This window comes from Lontra canadensis, unplaced genomic scaffold (assembly GCF_010015895.1).
Source record: "Lontra canadensis isolate GAN:19392208 unplaced genomic scaffold, GSC_riverotter_1.0 scaffold16, whole genome shotgun sequence".
Lineage (NCBI taxonomy): Eukaryota > Metazoa > Chordata > Mammalia > Carnivora > Mustelidae > Lontra > Lontra canadensis.
This window is the reverse complement of record NW_022631010.1, coordinates 7,474,045-7,492,535: the sequence shown is the minus strand read 5'-3', so window position 1 is coordinate 7,492,535 and position 18,491 is coordinate 7,474,045. Positions and strand designations below refer to the sequence as shown.

The 18,491-nt window shown below is 54.7% G+C and overlaps 1 protein-coding gene across 5 annotated transcripts in view; it reads right to left on the bottom strand.

The window, feature by feature from the left end:
- SMOX (spermine oxidase) overlaps positions 1-17,006 on the bottom strand; it is a 47,090-nt gene extending 30,084 nt beyond the window's left edge. For 2 of the 5 annotated variants that reach the window (XM_032859116.1, XM_032859112.1), the window contains exon 1: positions 10,593-10,847. The gene's annotated coding sequence lies outside the window, so the exon portion shown is untranslated. Of the gene's footprint in view, positions 1-8,057; positions 8,070-10,592; positions 10,848-16,829 lie in introns of those variants that run through there. The other 3 variants (XM_032859113.1, XM_032859115.1, XM_032859114.1) reach the window with 3 other exon arrangements.
- Positions 17,007-18,491: the final 1,485 nt, after the last annotated feature.

Genomic DNA, 18,491 nt, shown 5'->3' with positions numbered 1-18,491 from the left:
CAGACCGTGGAGATGACCCAGCCCAGGCTGGAAGCCTAGTTGGAGGTGGAGGAGGGGAAGCAAGGCTGGAAAGAAGCCAGAGAACGGGGAGAGTCTGTCTGATGGGCCTGAAGCTCAGCTGGTAGCCTCAGTGACTGTGCAGCCAGAGAGAAACAGAGGTAGAGATGGGCCAGGGCAGAACCCAGGATGGCCTTCCTGCCCCCACAGCCACACTCAAACAGCTCTGGCCCACACTCCACCCTGGACATCCCACCCCAAGCAAAAATAAGTGGGTCATACTCTAACCAGAGAGCAGATCAGGTCTGGTCAGGGCCGGCTTCTGAACCATCAGTGATGGGCCTTTCCAACTCCAGGCCAGCCTGCTTCAATCTCCTACACACGCTCCCCAGAGCCTGTGCCTTGGGTTCCCATCTCTGTGCCTGACTGCACCACACAGCCTCTCTGGCCAGGCAGGCTGCCACTCTTCTGCAAGCAGGGCCCATGTTCTTGCCCTCAGATCCCAGAGCTTCCAGATGCAAGCAAACCCCAGGCCCCCTCGGCCCAAAGACAGGTCAGGGGGCTGAGATGATGACTGCCACTCCTGGATGCTCCTGGAGAAGATGAAATTCCCCCAGAGAGCAACCTCTGCCCCAACCAGGGTGGCCCTGGGAGAGTCTGTGAGCCCTCGAGCCTCAGTTTCCCCATCTGTAAAATGGAATAAGAAAATGGCAATAATCCCTATGAGCCAGCCTCCAGTGTCCCCCAGCAAAGTCCTAAGGGCACAGGTCTCACTGTGACTCCCTCAGCAGCCCTTAGGATAAGATCCAATGGCCTAGATTTCCTCCCTCTGAGCAGGACCTCACACCCAAACTCTGAATCTTCCTCCAGGAAGTCATCAACCATAGAAGTGTAAGAGACCACAGAACCAATCACTGGCCTAGTGACCACACTGCTGTGGGACTGCCCTTGGTGACAGGAGACCCAGACTGTGGGCACAAGAGAGCTGAAGGAGATGGCGCTTGCGGAGACTCACTCCTCCGGGAGGAAGTTCTTCTGAAAGGGTGAACTTGAGAGAAAATTAGCCTCAAGCCCATGTTGCCAGCCCTGTTTTGAGGCAGCCAAGTCACTGGCCCTTGGGAAACCCCAGAAAGAGACACTTATATCTCTCCCTCCTCTCCTCTCTCTCTCTCTCTCTCTCTCTCTCTCTCACACACACATATACAATCACAAAAATATACTTCCTTATGGTTCACTTGATGATCTAGCTTGATAAAGAGTCCCCTCCTTTGAGGACATGCTAAAGCACCATGGCTTTCATACAGGTCCTCCCTGGGATCAGATCACTTGCTTTTTAATAGCAATGGTTTGAATCTTCACCACGAATGAGATGAGTGACCTAAGCCTCAGTACCTCCTCAATAGAATGGGGGAGAAGGAATGCCTGCCTCACAGGGCTGAGTGCAGCAATGCAAAATACTTAGCCCAGAGCCAGGCATGTAGCAGCAATAGTTCTTATGTTTGTTTTCCTACAGGCCCAAGTGCATGCTAGTCAGGGTCACGGGCGGCGGGGGACGGGGCAGGGGGATGGCCTGGGCCAGGAGACCAAATGTGGTGGGGATGGGGGGTGATTATGCCAGTAGAGAAGTCACAGACCCTCCTGCAAGATAACTGCAGAGCAAGACCTCCAGAGACGACCACCCCACCCCACAGTGATACCACCCCAGCCGACAACAGGGGAGGAACAGAGCACTAGGAGAGAAGGGCCACCCCACTTACTGGGGATGCTTGGGCCTCCCAGGCTGGGAGGCCAAAAGCGCAACAAAAGGGCAATCCTTGTGGTCACCAGCCTCCAAAATGGCCCTCAGTGACCCTTGTCTCCTAGTACTTGTGCCCTAATGCAGTCTCCTCCCACACTGACCTGTGTGACTAAAAGGATGTCCTAGAGATGACAGAGCATGACTTCTGAAACTGGGTCAGAAAACACACTGTGGCTTCAACCTCACTCTCTCGGGCTGCTTACCAGAGGAGAACCCAGTCACCACCTTGAGAGGCCACTCCAGAAATCCTACCAAGAGGCCCGTGTTGCAACATCCTGAGTCCTACCAATAGTCAACCCATCTTGCCAAGCTGTGAGTGAACCACCAGGAAGCAGATCCCCCAGCTCTGGTCAAGCCGCTGGTGTGTGCAGCCCCAGCTGACATTTTGACTCAACCTGCCCAGAGACCCAGCCAGGAACACCCACCGAGACTGCTCCCAAATGTCTGACCCACAGAAACTCTGAGGACAATACACAGCTGCTTTAAGCTACTGTAGTGTGATGTCATTCATTACACAGCAATCGGTAACTAACACAGTCAGCAATTCTGTCTCCCCAGTCACCCCCAAGGTAAAGACCCCCAGGCAGACTCCCCATTCTACTCGGGATCCCAGCTCCTTTTTTTTCCCCCCATGAAATTCAGGGCTGTATTGGAAAGAGAGACAGTCTGACCCAGGCCCTACAACCTACAAGCCCAGGAGACAGGAACAGTCAGTAGGCTCACCTAGAGATTTTTATAAATGACCGACATGACACCCAGCCCCCATGCTGCATCACTTAAATCAGACTCTTTGGGGTGGGACTGAACATTATAAGGGCCCTATATGAGGCTCACTTGGAGCGGAGACTGAGAATCACCGCTCTGGGGCAGACTCCCAGTGTAGACTCCAGGCCAGCCCGGAACATCCAGGATCCGCCCATGCAGGACAAGGAGGCAGAAAGAACAGCAAGGCCAGGCAAGGCCTGAGATCCTCTCCCTCCCCCAGCTTGGGCTGATGGTTTCCCTTTCCCTCCCCTCCCCTGCTTCCCTGCTATGCGGGCTCCAGGGCTCTCCTGCACCTCCCGCCAGACAAGTCCAACCTCTGCCCAGGAGGACTGCTCCCTTCGAGAAGATCCCACATGCAGGACAGGGTTTAGCTCTCAGTGATCCTCAGTGATCTCTATTTCCTCGCCTATCAGTGGTGATTGCCATCATATCTGCTCTGCTCTCTCAGTATCTGCTCTGCTCTCTCATGGGTCCGAGGCTCCCCCTCAGCTGTCTACAGAGAGATCTATATGTTTTGCCTCTCCTGAGACACAGCAATGGGTTAAAGAGAGAAGGTAGGATAGGGCTGTGATAACAGCTGTGCCGGTGATGGTGGGAGACGATGGGACAGGCACCTAATGGGAGCAGGGAGAGGAGTCAGAGATTTCCAGGAAAGTCCTGAAAACGGAGCTCCAGTGGGAGAAGGGCAAAGGCTCCAGTGGCACCCCTTCCAAGATAATGCTCAACAGCACTCTTCCCCCACTCCAGGCTCATCCGCCCAGCTCCAGGCCAGGGAGCCCCTGGCCCCACTTGGCTGCCCTCACATGACCTTCCTCTGCTGCCGCAGCGGCCCCCACCTGAGCTGCTCTGCAGGCCTGCGAGGCACCCCTCAGCTTCCCTAGGTGACTCAGCCACATACATAAGCTTGCACACCCCCCCCCCCACCGCCAGGGGCACCCAGGAAAAGGGGCAGGATGGCCCTGGCTCCCCAGAGGGCTGCAATTTCTCTCAGATAGCACCCCAGCCCTCCAGAGAAAGGGGCAGGATGGTCACACTGTCCCTCAGCAAACAACACAGGCACCGCAGACTCTGAATAGAGCAAGGTGAAGAGTGGGAGGAACTCTGGGTGAGCACAGGACCTGGGGTGAGGGGTGCAGTGAGGAGGGCAGGATGTCTCAGCTGCCTCTTGAAGCCTGGCGGCATGTTCCAGGCCAAGGGTGTTGCCAGTGGAGAAGCCACAGAGATGAACACCAACAAGAGAGAAAATGAGGCCTGAGGGGAGAGGGGTGAAAATGGGGGCAGGAGGAAGCAGGGGACAGATTTTCACTCGTTCACGCAAAAATATTTTGTCCTCACACCCATTAGGATGGCCACTACGAGGCTGGGTGAGGATGTGAAGAAAGGGGAGCCCTTGCACGCTGTTGGCAGAAATGTAAAATGGCAGAGCTGCCGTGGGAGGCAGGGTGGAGGGGCTTTTTAAAAATTAAATACAGGGGCGCCTGGATGGCTTGGCCAGTTGAGAGGCCGACTGTTCGATGTTGGTCCTGAGACGGAGCCTGGCATCAGGCTCTGAGCTCAGTGCGCAGTCTGCTTGGGATCCTCTCCCTCTGTCTCTGCCCCTCCCCCCCATAAATAAATAAATAAATGTAAGATCTAAATCTGAAGTTCCCGTATGATCCAGCAATTCCACTCCTGGGTGTGTATGTGAAAGAATTGAAAGCAGGGTCTTAAAGACATAGGTAGACATCCACGTCCGTAGAAGCATTATCCAAAATAGCCAGAAGGTGGGAGCCAGCTAAGTGTCCGTCGGCAGATGGAACAATAGGATGAGGTCGGCATACCCAATGGAATATTATTCAGCCTTAAGAAGGATGGACATTCTGGCACTGCTACAACGTGCATGCACCTTGAGGATATCATGCAAAGTGAAATAAGCCAGTCACAAAAGGACAATTACTGTGTGATCCCACTGCTATTAGGGACCAAGAGTGATGGAATCCATAGACACATAAAGTAGAGTGGTGAGTGCAGGGGGCTGGTGCAAGGGGGAGTTGGGGGAGCTCGTGTTTAATGGGAATAGTTCCAGTTTTGAAAGATGAAGGAAAGTTCTAAAGATGGATGGTGAGGAGGGAGCGCAGAAGCAACGTGAATGTCCTTAATACCACTGAACTGTATACTTAAAAATGGGTGAGATGGTAAATTTAATGTAATGTATCTTTTACCACAATAGAAACAGTAAGAACAAATACAGAAACAAAAATGTTCCGTGAGTGCTACTCTGTGGCAGGTAGTCAGGATGCAGTGACAGCCAGAAACCTCCACTACCAACCCCCCCAGAGGGTCCGATGGGTCTGGGGTGACAAGTGCCACCACACAAAAGCAGGGTGAGGGGAGAGGCTGCTGCTCTGTATGGGGAGGTCAGGGAAGTCTGGTGACACTGGAGCAGAGGAAGTGACAGGCAAGAGGAAAGCAGAGGATGAGAGTGCTGTGGTGACCCTCTGGGGACCGGCTGAATGACAGGATGTGGGGGTGAGAGCGAGGGCAGGATCAGGATGACTTGGGTAACCAGTCATGACACCATCAAACTCTGACAAGTTCTACGTGAACAGGCCATCCCCTCACCCTCACCACAAGCGTGTGAGGAGGGAGGAAGAGAACTGAGGCCAGAGAACTTGGTGCAGGATCCTTGAGCAGGAGGCCCCCCCCCCGGGGGGGGGCTATCCCAGCTCCCCGCAGCCTCAGACCCGGGTGAGCCGCCAGCACCCGGAGATCCACCCATTCTGCGGATGGGGCCCTCGAAGCCTGGGAGGCGGAGCTGGTGGATGAGGAGGTGGCTGCTTCCCTGCAGGGCTTCTCCCCTCTCCCTGCCAGGAGCCGCAGCAGCCTCAGTTCTGGGGTGAAGGAGGACAGCCCAGTCAGCACTTTCCACTGACTCTTTCAAAACCACTGACAAGAACGGAGGCTGGGAGACAAATTCAGCCTGGGCACGGTTCCCCCCCCTTCACCCCCCCTACTCTCCCACTCCTGCCGCCGCCAGCAGGCCCCTCGTGACTGCACAAAGCCCGTCTGTGCTTGGCCTCCAAGCCCCGGGAGGAGGGAGGTCTCCTACAAGCCCATCCTCTCTCCTGAGCCACGGGGTCCCCATGCTGCCTGGCCAGGGACACCCTGCCCCCAAAGAGGCATCCCACCGCAAGGGCAGAGCTGGGCTGCCCACACAGTGTTTGTGGGGACCTGAAGGCTTAGCAGGACTCTGTCCCCCTTCCTGCAGTAAACTCTTTCTGGGCAAAGCTCCTTCTCCTATGACCCCACTCACCAGAGTTTATCACAGGGCAAAGGTGGCATGCAGGGTCCCAAAATGAAGAAAAGAAAAGGAAAACAGCCTCAAAACACCCAGCCACCAGATACACTCCATAGCAAACTTGTATATAGGGAGCCCTTCGTGTGCCAGGTCCCATGCTGGGGACTCACCTCTCCAGTCACTGAATCTTTTAATATTTTAATACGACATCCTGCTGCCCATTTTACAGATGACAAAACAGGCTCAGAAAGGTTCCCAGATGGGGATAGAGTGAGGGGCAAAGCAGGGCTTGACAGCCCTGAGCTCATCTCTCTCTGCCATCTCAGTATCTGCTCTGCTCTCTCACGGGTCCGAGGCTCCCCCTCAGCTGTCTACAGAGAGATCTATATGTTTTGCCTCTCCTGAGACACAGCAATGGGTTAAAGAGAGAAGGTAGGATAGGGCTGTGATAACAGCGAACAGAGATGTTCGCTGGGTTCTCGGGCTCCCACTCAGCCTCCCCAGGCAGCAGGCCTGAGGACTGCCCTCTGCTTGGCACATCTCCTGTCTTACCCTCCCTACAGACTGACACTGAACACATTGTGCCAGGCACTCAGGGGCTGGCAGGAGGCATCCCCGGGGCCTGGCTGCTCAGCCCAGCTGCACTGCCAAAACCTGGGGCTGCCACTGGGAGGCCACCTGCCTCCCAGCCAAGGCCCTGGTGGGCATGCTGCATGCCCCCCTAGCTACCCTACCCCATGAGGGCTGGCTTAGGGTTTGCCAGGCACGATGCTGTGCCAGGCCACAGCCCTTTGCCCTCAGTTTTGTCCTCTATAACCAAGAACAGAAACGGAGGTCTGATTGCTTACACAAAAGAAAATTCTAAGAGCAACTCACTCATACTTCCCTCTAGACAGTCACCTCCTTTCTCACTGGCCCAAGACATTCCCCCTCCTGGTAACTTCAGAGCAGTTTAGCTGTGCTGTCCTAACGAGTCCTAACACTGGATCACCCAATAAAACGCTTTCCATAAAGTTCAACCCTGAAGCAGAAACCCCCCACCCCCACCCCAGGAAGAGCTGGAACTAGGTCTGGAAAGCCAATGGTATTCATTTCAAAATGCATATGTGGGCCCTGAGCCCATGATTTAATCCATAAAACACCTACAGAGTTAAGACGCTGGGCTTGGACAATAAACATATTCTTTAAGTCTTTTTGTTGAGTTCAAAGACAGACTTAATAACTCACCAGCTTTTGAAATCAAGAAACGTCTGTTCTTATAAATTCTGTTATTATCGTTAGGACTACTTTTGCTGAGCGCATGTGAGGTACGGAGCCCAGCGCTGAGCATTTCCTGTGGAATATATCAGCTGATGCTTGCATCAATATCCCCATTCCACAGAAGGGGAAAACTGAGGCTCAGAGAGCTTCCATAATCTGCCATCTGGCATAATGCACTCCAGAATTCACTTAGTAAGATCTTAACGCTCTGGCTCTACTCTTTTGTAAAACCAAGGAATGAGTCAAGTTCATTGTCTTTTCTTGAGTTACCTTTTCAGATTTACTCAAAAGTTAACTGCACACATTGTGCATGATTTTTTTAATTTCCTAAAATAAAAGAGAGAGAGAGAGAATAAAAGGGATCTCTGTGTTTAACATTTAAAAGCCTCATTTAAAAATCTTTCCTAAGGATGTCTGCACATTGTTGATCCTGAGTGTATCCTGCTTGAATCACCTTAAAATCTAGCGGACTTAAGGTCTCATTTTTTTGGCCAGTCCAAAAGAAGGACCTGCCAGCCCCTCCTCCCTGGGGTCTAGACTTTGGGCCGGCTTGGGCAGGAAGTCTGGTTGTGGGTAAGGAGGCATGGTTGCAGGTTTGGGGACAGGCTCTGGGGGTACTATGCGGGAAAGAAGGCGCATCTGTCCAAGAATCTGGCTGTGAGACCCAGTCATGCCATTTGCTGGCACTGCCTATGTCTCCATCTGTGAAATGGGGTAACAGCTCATGCCAGGTGGGGCCGTGTGGCCAGGACAGGCACTATGGGTCTGCCAGGGCCTGGCACCAAGTTGACAGAGGGTGGATAGGTTCTTTCTTCTTTTTCCTAATAAATTACACATCATTTCCAAGTGCTTCTTCCCCTGGTCTTTTTTTTTTTTTTTTAAGATTTTATTTATTTATTTGACAGACAGAAATCACAAGTAGGCAGAGAGGCAGGCAGAGAGAGAGGAAGGGAAACAGACTCCCTGCTGAGCAGAGAGCCTGATTCGGGGCTCGATCCCAGGACCCTGAGATCATGACCTGAGCCGAAGGCAGCGGCTTAACCCACTGAGCCACCCAGGTGCCCCTCTTCCCCTGGTCTTAAATCATACCTTCTTTAACATTATCCCCCCAAGAAGCAGCTAGAGGATAAAGGAATCTGGACTGAGCAGCCAGGGTCCTCCACTCCCCCCAGAGCCGGGCCACACCACTCTGGCCGAACCTAAATGCTTTTCTTCATCTTTCGTCCTCTCAGTCTCTGATGTAGAGAGAGCAGGAAGGGCCCTGGTGCCCGCCTGTTTGAGGAGGAAGGAGCCAGGGCAGAGGAGGACAGGAGCCTGGCGCTGGGCTAGGTGAAGACACTCACTGGGCATCCTCTGCCAGGGCCTCCGGAGCGCCTTCGTCACTGCGTCCAACGCACCATTCCGGCAACTTCTCCTGGGTCACTGCTGGAGCCGCCACACCCCACCTCCTCCACCTGAGCTGCTGAACAAAGAGCCCTCACACCTCAGAGGAAATGAGGTGTGGCAAGGGGTGAAGCAGGGTGGCCTCCCTGACCGTCCCACCCAGCCACGGGGCAGCAGAAAGGGAGAGGCAGGGAGCAGGAGCCCTGGGACTCTCCCCCTCCCCCTCCCGCACTGGCAACACCCCTTCCTGGAAGGAGACAAGGGGAGATTCTTAACCTTTTGGGAAAATGACTCAGAGCTCTGAGACTCTGAGCAGAAGGGTCATATAAGCAACCTGCTCCCTCCCCGTGCTCAGGGACACAGCTCTTCTGTGTGGAAGCCCAATGTGTGTACTTGAAGGGCCTGCCCGCCACCCCACCATCCCTGCACACCCGTGCCATGCTTCGCACTAAAGCATCGTTCTGATCAAACCACTACCTTGCTCAAAGACCTCTGATGGCTCCCCAAGGCAGGCCCCTGCCACCTTCCACCTGCGCTCGCCACCCCATCTCCTAAGTGCACTCAGGGAACCTTCTGACTCCTACACCCAGGCTAAGCTTGTAACATCTCAATCTGTTAGAATCTCCCCACCCTGCGGGCCACCCCTCTAAGCAGCAGGTCTGGGCTACCCTCGCCGTCCCTCTTCCTTCCCCTCTAGAGAAGATGACTCCTTGGGTCTCATCAGGACCCCACTTTAAGCCTCACCGTGCTCTCTGCTGGCCTTTGTACCTCTTCATGTCCCTGACAACTGTCCTCTTCCCTGGGTCCCCACCAGAGACACTGCCTACAGCCATGTCAATCACACGGAGAGCAGCCAACCAGTATCTGAGTGTCACAATGGCCTACAAGGGAAGTCACATCATCCACACAGTCCAAATGAAGAAACTGAGGCACACAGCAGTTTCACCTCTTGGCCAGAGATCACAACCCCGCTCTCTGAGATGAAAGGCTGGGAGATCTTATAGAACAAGGAGATGGCAGGGGAGGGGTGGGGAGAGGCCATCCCAAAATCACAGAGACCCAGGCCTAGCTACCACAAGGGTCCTCCCAGGTGCCTTTCTCAGCCACCCGGTGCAATGGAGCAGAGCTGTTGCCACAAGAAGGGAGGGCTGGGTCTGGGCCCAGATCCCCTTCAGACCAACTCTCCCTCTGCAGTGCCCTTTTCTTCCACTTATGGTCCAAATTGTACCCACCCCACCAAGCCCACCTCCTCCAGGAAACTAGCATCATCCTTCTTTCCCTACCTCGTACTTCCAGCCCCACCCATCACCCTTGTTTGTGGTTTCTTGTGGAGCAGCATCTTTCCACAACAGCCCTTCCCACTGGGTGCTTTCCTGGTCAGTGGGACATATTATTAGGCAGTCTTCCCCAACAAAGATTTTCATGGTCAAATCAGTTTAGGAAATAACAAAAGATTTCTTTTTCTGCAGGACTTATCAGGACCTTTAATTCTCTTAAATGCATTCTAAATCTCCCACAGGCTGGAGGAACGAATTTCCCAGCTTCTACCCTTACCTGTCCCAGAACCCCTGGGGTTTCTCAGAACAGTCTTTAAGAAATGCTGCCCCTCCCACCCCTACCGAACAGCCTGGCACAGCAGAGGGCAGACAGGCAGGGATCACAGGTGGGTATCCTTTTAGGACATATATGGGACATTTGACGAACTCAGCCTGAGAGTCCCTGTCGGTGCTGCCCTCAGTTTCTGTCCTTTCCACCTTTCTCTGGGTGACGTGACTGCCTCCCCTCCTGCCAGTGTCCGGAAGGGACCTCATCTGACTGGGGCCCTCAGATACCACCCTCTTCCCACAGCCCCAGGCCATGTAGGGCCCAAACAGCAAGCGGCCTGGGAAATCCCCAAAGCAAGCTAGACACTGCTTATTTCTACTCCATCATTAGCCTTGAATTTTGATATTAAACCAAAATTAAAACATATGAAGCTGCTGTTCTGAGATGCCATGCCCCACCCAGCAAACCCTATAACCCTCTCCCCCCACCCTGCCCTACCTCCCAGGGAGGGAATGGACTCCTTCAATTTACAGAAAACTAGGGCCTCAGAGGGGAGCAGACACTTGCCTGTGGCAGCCCGGTCAGGGGCAGGGCAGAGAGAAGCATCCAGGCCTCCTCACTTCCAGGTACGGGGGTGGAGGGGAGGTCACCAGGTGGGATAAGACCCCAACAGCAGCTCAGGTAACCATCAGTGCCAGCTGCCAGGACTCACACAGGCCAGAGTAAGGGACAATGCACACCCTGGGGGTGACAGCTCAGAGGCTGGGATGACTTTGGGGACTTTTAGGAGAGGATGGCATGTCTGGGGCTGTTTCCCCAATCTTCTTGGCCCCACCCTGGCTGGAGGAAGAGTGCTCACCCCAGATCGGCTACCCACAGGGCCAGGCTCAGCTGTCAGCAAAGATAAGGTCCCCTTTACGCTGGCCCTGTGTCACCCTGCCTTGGGGAAGTCGCCTGAGACACCCTCTCGTGGTCTCGAGAGTTCCTCACGGTCAGGTAACTGGGAAAATCAGGCCTATGTTGACCGTCTGAGACCCAGACTCTAAGCACCCCCTCCCAGCAGAGTGGTCCGTGCATTCCACACCCTCTATGTACTCCCCATCCTCAGCCTCCCCGCCCCCCACACACACGCAGCTCCTATGCTATACAGTCCATGGGAGCCACGATGGGCCCCTTTACCTGTTCTTGGTCCCACCTGAGCTGCACCTGTCACTGTACCTGTCTGCCTGGGCCCTGAGTCCCCAGTCTCAACCCTCCCCGCACAAACACGGCCTGAATCGTCGGGTTTTCACCATCTGGGAGCATGTGCGAGATACAGAGGCTCAAGCCCCAGCCTAGACCCACTGAATCAGATCCTACATTTTAACAAGATGCGCAGGTGATCTACGTGTTAGAGTTTGAGAAGCACTTTTATAGATCACTGGTCTGATCAAGTCATCGCACCTGAGGCCTATAACCTTCGATGGCTCCCCAGGGCCTAGGGAATCAAATCTAGACTCAGCACCCAGTGAAGACCTTCCCTGACCTGGCTTCAACCCAGTTCTCCAAGCTTGACTCCCCCTTCACCTTGGGAATGCCATCTCCTCCTCTGTTGGCTAACACTGCTCAGAACTTCAGGGCCCTCTAAGGCATCACCTCCTTCAGGAAGCAGGCTGAACTACACCGCCTTATATCACATCTGGCATGGCTCACTCATTTCCTACAGAGTGGAGCTCTCATGTTCCCAGTGGCTCTGAGCACCAGACAGCATAGGTGCTGACCACAGGTAACAAGGTCCAGCTGAGGAGACGTCCACCCTCGGCTCCAGCCTGCCAGCCTCAGGCTCTGCCACCGTCTTCACCTCAACCCAGCAGACAAGGACTCAGTATGGACAAGTGTCCCTGCCCGAGAAGGGGCACTCCCAAGAACCATGGGTCTGGTGAGCTTCTGCCAGTGATGTGTTTACTCTGTGCCTCAGTTTCCCAAAGTGAAAAGAATGCCACCAACTCTTCCTCCCTCTTTTCCTGGGGGTCTGGCAGGATTTGCAGAGATAGAGGAGCAGATCTCTGAATCTGGGGCTCAGAATTTGGAGCAGAGACTCCATACCTATATGGTCAGCATCCCTTGTTCAGCTAGGCAGCCAGGCCCTGGGGAAGCCAAGTCACCTGCCCAGAGGCATCATCATGACCAAACAGGAAAGCCTCGAAGGACAGGGCTGCCACACCCTCCACCCGCCTCCCTCCTTCCTGGCCCAGTTCCTGGGGCTGGCACCTCGTGGGAAGTCCTCACTCCCTTATGCCGGGTTTGCAAGAAGGCACTGAAGCATGTAACCTCGAGGAGTTCCCAGCTTCCACATCCTCTGGAGGGCAAGGATAAAGTTTCTCCCATTCCATTTTACAGACAGACAAAAAGAGGTAAGGACAGGATGAGTAGTGATGTGGATTAAGCTCTATTCAAGTATCATTTCTCTGTGCCCCCAGCTCTGCTCAAACCCAAGGCCAAGTCTGAAGCTCCAGCTGGCAACATTCTAGAAGTAATCCAAAGCAGGTTATCTGCAGAGCCCCTACCTGACCTCCTGAGTTCTCCAAAGGCAGATGATGAGGCCAATGGGCAATGCTAAACCCAGAGAGGTGACATTCTTTTTTTAATTATTTTTATCAACACATAATGTATTATTTGCCCCAGTGGTACAGGTCTGTGAATCATCAGGCTTACACATTTCACAACACTCATCATAGCACATACCCTGCCCAGTGTCCATAACCCAACCACCCTCTCCCTACCCCCCTGCCCCCAGCAAGCCTCAGTTTGTTTGTGAGATTAAGAGTGAGAGGTGACATTCTAATGGCATCCCAAGCAGGGAGCTGGTTTTTGGTTTTGTTTTGTTTTGTTTTGTTTTGTTTTAGGGAGCTGTTTATGCACTTGACCTCCCCAGCACCCCAAAATCACAGTCTCCGTGACATCCAACTACTTGGCCTGTGCCTGGAGCCCCTCCTGGAAAAAAATGGGGCATGAAGCAGAGAACCTCAGCTGCCCACTCTGAGTGAGAACCACTTCTACCTTAGACGTTTGACTACTTTCCTACCTCCCAGCCTCAAGGCCAGGAACCTCTGGGAGTCAGAAAAAGCCCTTGTTTGTTAAGAAGCCCTCAGCTGGTGCGGATCTGAGAGGCATGGAAGAAGTGGCAGAGTGGAGTGGCTTAAGGCATGGATTCTGGAGCCAGGTTCCCTGAGTTCAAATCCTCATTCTATCTCTACTGAGTTATATGACTGTGCCTCGGTCTTCCCGTCTATAAAATGGGAACAAGACCGACCTTATAGAGGTGTTAAGAGGATGAAAGGGGTTAATATTTGCAAACTCTTTAGACGATTGCCTGGCACCCAATGAGTATACCAGGGCCCTGGGCCAGCCTCCTGTGCTCTGCTTGATTTCTCCCAACAGGATACTCCCCTTGTTCCAGCTTCTTCCTAGGCATGTCAGCCCGACCCTAGGTCTGAACCCCCAGCCCCTAGTTCCAGCACTCCCCTCACAGCATCCTACTGGTCCATCACCAGTCCCTCCATCCAGGGCCCTCCCAGAGCTCAGGTCCCCCGGTTTTCAGCTCTCCATTCTGAGAGCACCAGTCACACAATTTGATTCTCAGCCAGCTCCTTTGTACAAAGAGGAGAGCTGTGGGTGCAGAGACAAGGGGACTATAGAAAGACCCCAAGCCCCAGCCTCTTCCTCCCCTTCAACTCCCTGCCCCCAGGGTTGGGCACCCAGCAGGTACCCAAGGGATAGGCCTGAAATAAATCTCTGGCTGCCCAGACCACCCCCATCTCCTGAGTTAGATCACACACACACACACACAGAGCTCTCTACTGACCCAGCCTGGATTTCCACCAAAGAGAGCAATTGAAATCATTGATGCCCCACCCACCACAATCCACACAACTCCATATGCCCCAAACCTACCCAATCCCCCTCTAGGCATACAGGCCTGGCTTTGGAGCTTGCCTGGACCTTTCCCACTTCCTGTTTCACATCCTACTGGCCCTGTCTGATCTTATAGCAATTTGTACAACTTCTTTTGTGGACAGAAAATAAAAATCCTCAGGGTCACTTAAGGTTTAAAGAGGGGGCTCGTCCACTGACTGCAATACCCATGTCTTTCTGCCTAACCCAGCCCTGACCTTCCCACCTGGCTCAAGACTTCCCAAGAGTCAGCTACATGCCAGGAACTCCGCTAGATGCTCCAGGTACGGTCGTAGGCCATCCAGTCAAGGTCCAGCCCTTGAGAAGCTGGACAAAGTAAACAGACAACTGCAACAAACAGTTATGGACTGTGATAAATATAATGAAGAAAGGAAACGAGGTGCTATGATGCATTACAGGGGAGCGGGGAGGGCACCTCTACAAAGACTGGGAAGACACCTTTAAGTTGAGAGCCAACCCAGTAGAAAACCCTAGAAGAACATTCCAGGCAGAGAAAATGGCACAAGCAAAGGCCCAGGGCAGGAAAGAGCTGGTGTTCAGGGGACAGAAGTGATTCAGACCTGGTTATCAGGAAGAATGCAAAGGGGACGTGGTCAGGATAAGGCGGGAGGAAGACAATGGTGTCCAGATCATGGAGGATCTGGTCAGTAAGCTTTAAAATTTTATTCCTAGTGCAATAGGGAACTATCAAGGGTTTTAGAGGAATGTGATTTTCTAATCACTATTTTTCTAAATCATTCTTGCTGCTCAATTACGATAGATTAGAGGTGGGCAAGTGGGAATTTGGAGAAAGCAGAGAGCAGCTACTATAGCACTGGGGCAAGACATAAAAGGTGGTTTGGCCTGGGGCAGTAGCCTGGGGTCACAGCAGTGGAGTCAGAGCATGAAGAACAGGCCTGAGATAGATCTTGCAGAAAAAGCCAAAAGAATGTGATGTTGGGCTAGATGTGGGGACAGAGGCAAAGGGAGGAGCTGGTGCCACCTGTTCCTATCTTTAAAGGTGGGTGGGTTATGGGCTGTTTAGAGAGATGGGAAGGCCCATAAAGGGTCACCTTTGGAGAGTGCAGTCAGGGTTTTGTGTCATCCATATGAAGTTTTCATACCTATGAGACATCCAGGACACCCCAAATCAACAGATGGGCAGCTAGATAGAGAAGCTGGAGCCGGTGACAAAATTTGCTACTTAAAATCCTGAGAAGGAAAATGATGTACACTTAAGATCAGCGTGTTTGTAAACTACTGCTTGATTTTAAAAATCCTAAGAAAGAATGAGAGCTGGGAGGATAGGTAAATAGTAAGGAGTCAGGACAGAGGAGGGGCTGAGGACAAAGCCCTGGGATCTTCCAACATTTAGAGTTGAGTGAAGGAGTTGTCCCCAAAGATCCCTAAAGAAGGCATAGCCAGGGAAGGAGAAGGAAAACCAGAAGTCAAGAGAGGATATTGATTCTAAAGGAGAAAAAATCAATAAAACCAAGGGGGGTCAAGGAAGACCTGCTTGTGGGGGCGTGGAAATCCCTGGAAACCTTGACTGGGGCAGTTCCAGTGAAGTGCTAGGACAGAAGCAAAGGAATGTGCTCCAGCAGGTGCAGACAGCTCTTCGGAGAAGTTCTGCTGTGAAGAGAGGTGGAGAAGTAGGTGTGTAAGGGAGGAAAAATGAAGGATGAAGGGGGGGGGGAAAGGAGGGGCTATAACTGGGGGAAGGAAGGTGTCAAGAAGTGTTCTTATCCAGGAAAAAAGAAGACACTTCTAACACTGGAGAGAAGGGAAGTAATCCAAGAGTGAGGGACAGGGAGCAGACCACCTTGGAGCCCAAGTGACGGCCTGGTTCTGTGGCAGGAACTGAAATGCTTCCTACCCACCCCTCACAAGAAGGAAGGGGGGCAGAAGTGCCAGATTACAAACACGGGGCCTTCCCCGCACACACTTTCAGACGCATGCCTACCTAACCCTCTATTCATGTCCACTCCAACGACCCCTGGGGCACCTGCTGAACATCAAGGTTGCGTCTCACAGACGGCAGGGGATATGTCACCACCAGCAGGTTCGACAAACTACCTGTGGGTACATCTCACCATTGGTGCCTGCCACTGCACTTACCTCATCGGGGCTGTGCCTCTTCCTAGTGCTAGCTCTGAGGGGGTACACGCGCCCCTCACCTGCCCTACCAGAGCCCCAGCCCCAAGGCAGCCGCCTCTCTCAGCCCCTCCCCCCAAAGTGAGCGCTCAATACAGCCTACCCCTTTTCCAGCCTGGCTCCCTAGTTGGCCCTTCGGAAAGAGCCGCTCCCCACCCTACCCGCCTCCCCTCCCCTCCCTGAGACCACCCGGACAGCCGGAGGGAGGGCGGCCAAGCCTCTCCCCGTGTCCCGGCCGTCGCCCCGGCGTCTTCTCTTCTCTCCCCAGCGCCCAGCCCCTGGACCGCCCAAGTCCTCGCGGGGCGCCGGCGCCCGGCTTTGTCTGCGCCCACCGAGCGCGCCCCCCGGGTGCCCCGGGCGCTCCCCTACCGCACGCAGCTCCGGGGGTCCCGCCTGCCCTCCACCGCCGTGCGCTGGCCTGGCCAGCGCAGCACCCCCGCCCGGGGATCACCGCTCCCGGCCGGATCACCGCTTCCCCGGACGCGAGCGAGGGGGGCGCGGCGCCCACCGCTCTCCGCGAGCCTCCTGCCGGCTGCCGCACACCCCAGCCCTCCCGCCCGAGCGCCGCGCTGGCCGCCGCAGCCCCCGGCCGCCGGAGCCCTCGGGGCCGCTCGGGGCCCCTCAGCCTCCCGTGGCGGCCGCAGCCCCTGCAGGCGCGAGCGAAAGCTGGGGGGCTCGGGGCCGAGGGGCCGGTGGCCGGGAGCGGGCGCGCGGTACCTTTCCCTGCTGAGCCGGGGAAGTGAGTCTGCGGTGAGCGGCGCTCCAGCCTCGGCCTCCTCCGCCTCCCCTCCTCCTCCAGCCGCCTGGCTTCCTCCTCCAGCCGCCGCCGGGACCGTAGGGGCCCGAGCCAGCCGCTGCGGCCTGTGTGGAGCCCCGCTCCGCCTCGCGTCCCCGGCCCACCCCGCCGGGTCCGCCCGCGCCCGGCCCCCTCCCAACCCCGCTCCGCCTCGGGGCGGAGACGCGCCGAGCTCCTCCCCGGCCCGGCCCGCCGGGGGCGGGGAAGCTGGGGCCGCGGGAGGCTAAGACCCGCCGACCCCTGCCTCCCAAGCGTCGGGCCCTTGCCTCCCTAGCGTCCCACCCCGCGCTCAGCACCTGAGCCCGACACCCCCTTCTCTAGCCGGGCGCCAAACGTCCCCACTCAGGCCCCAAAGAACAGCAGCCAGCCCAGCCCGGCCAGCCCTGTGCTGGGCATAACTCGGGCCGAGGCTGCCTGCGAGACGACCCGCAGAGCCAGAGCTCGGGCCTCCGTTTACCCGCGGAGTTCAGAACCCTGCTTTTGGAGGGAAGAGGCGTCCATCTCTCCTGCTGGAGCTGCCTTCACTCGCGCAGACCCGACACTGGATCTGAGTTGGGAACAGAGGGCTCGTCCCCAGGGGCTGCCACCAATCTCATTTTCTCCCCCACACCGATGCCTCCACGGCTCCAGCCGCCTGCCACCATGCCTCTGAGACCTCCATGCCTCAGTCTCCAACTCTAGACGGCCGGGGTTGGGGGGTGCGGGGCAGGAGGCAGGGGGCGCTCACACCGCCACCGCCCATCCCTTTGTAGCCCACGGAGCAGAACTGGCCTTTCAGAGAACAGTTTTCAGTAGTACTCACTGCCTCATCCTTGATTTAATAAAAACCGAAGCAAATAGGTGTGAGGGTCACTTTTTATTTTCTTTTAAAAAATCATAGTTATTTGGAAATTAGTTATTCCCTATTTGAGATCCTGCAAGCACTGTTCTGGTCCCTTGTGCAGTTTTTCCTCTGTGCTCTTTTAAGGGGCAAGATCACTTGGTCTAGTACCATTTCATTCTGTTTAACCCTGTGATCATCTCCAAGGCCTCCTCGAGCCCATAGAGACCAAGTCCAAGGGGCGGAAGTGTTGGGGGGAAGCCAGGCCCTTGCCCTGAACTGTCTTTCAGGCTGAGGAGGGTGCCTCATCTAACCTAGACCCTACAGGGGACCTGCCAGGCCCCCACTGCAGAGCATAAGTCCACACAGGTGAAGGCCTGGAGAGCAGAGGTGTCTCTACAGAAGTGGGGTTTGATGTTCCTGGGCAGGAGAAACCCATGTGAGGATAGGCTTTAAGGCAGGGAGATGAAGAATTTTAGGTGAAGTTTCTTCTCAGCACAAAAGTCCTGGTCAGTGCCCAGACTAGTCCCTTCACCTAGAAAACCTTTCCGCTCCCTCCCGACCAATCCCTGTGTCCCCTTAGAGTTAAAGATCAGGTTAAATGTCACACCTTCCTCTGTGAATCCTTCCCTGTCACTGTGGAAGAGGAAGGTTTCTGAGTGGCTCTCAGAATTAATTTCCTGGGTTTGAATTTGGCCTCTATGTGGCCTCCCTGTGCTTCAGTTTCCTCACCTGTAAAATTGGATTAATAAATAATAGCTAC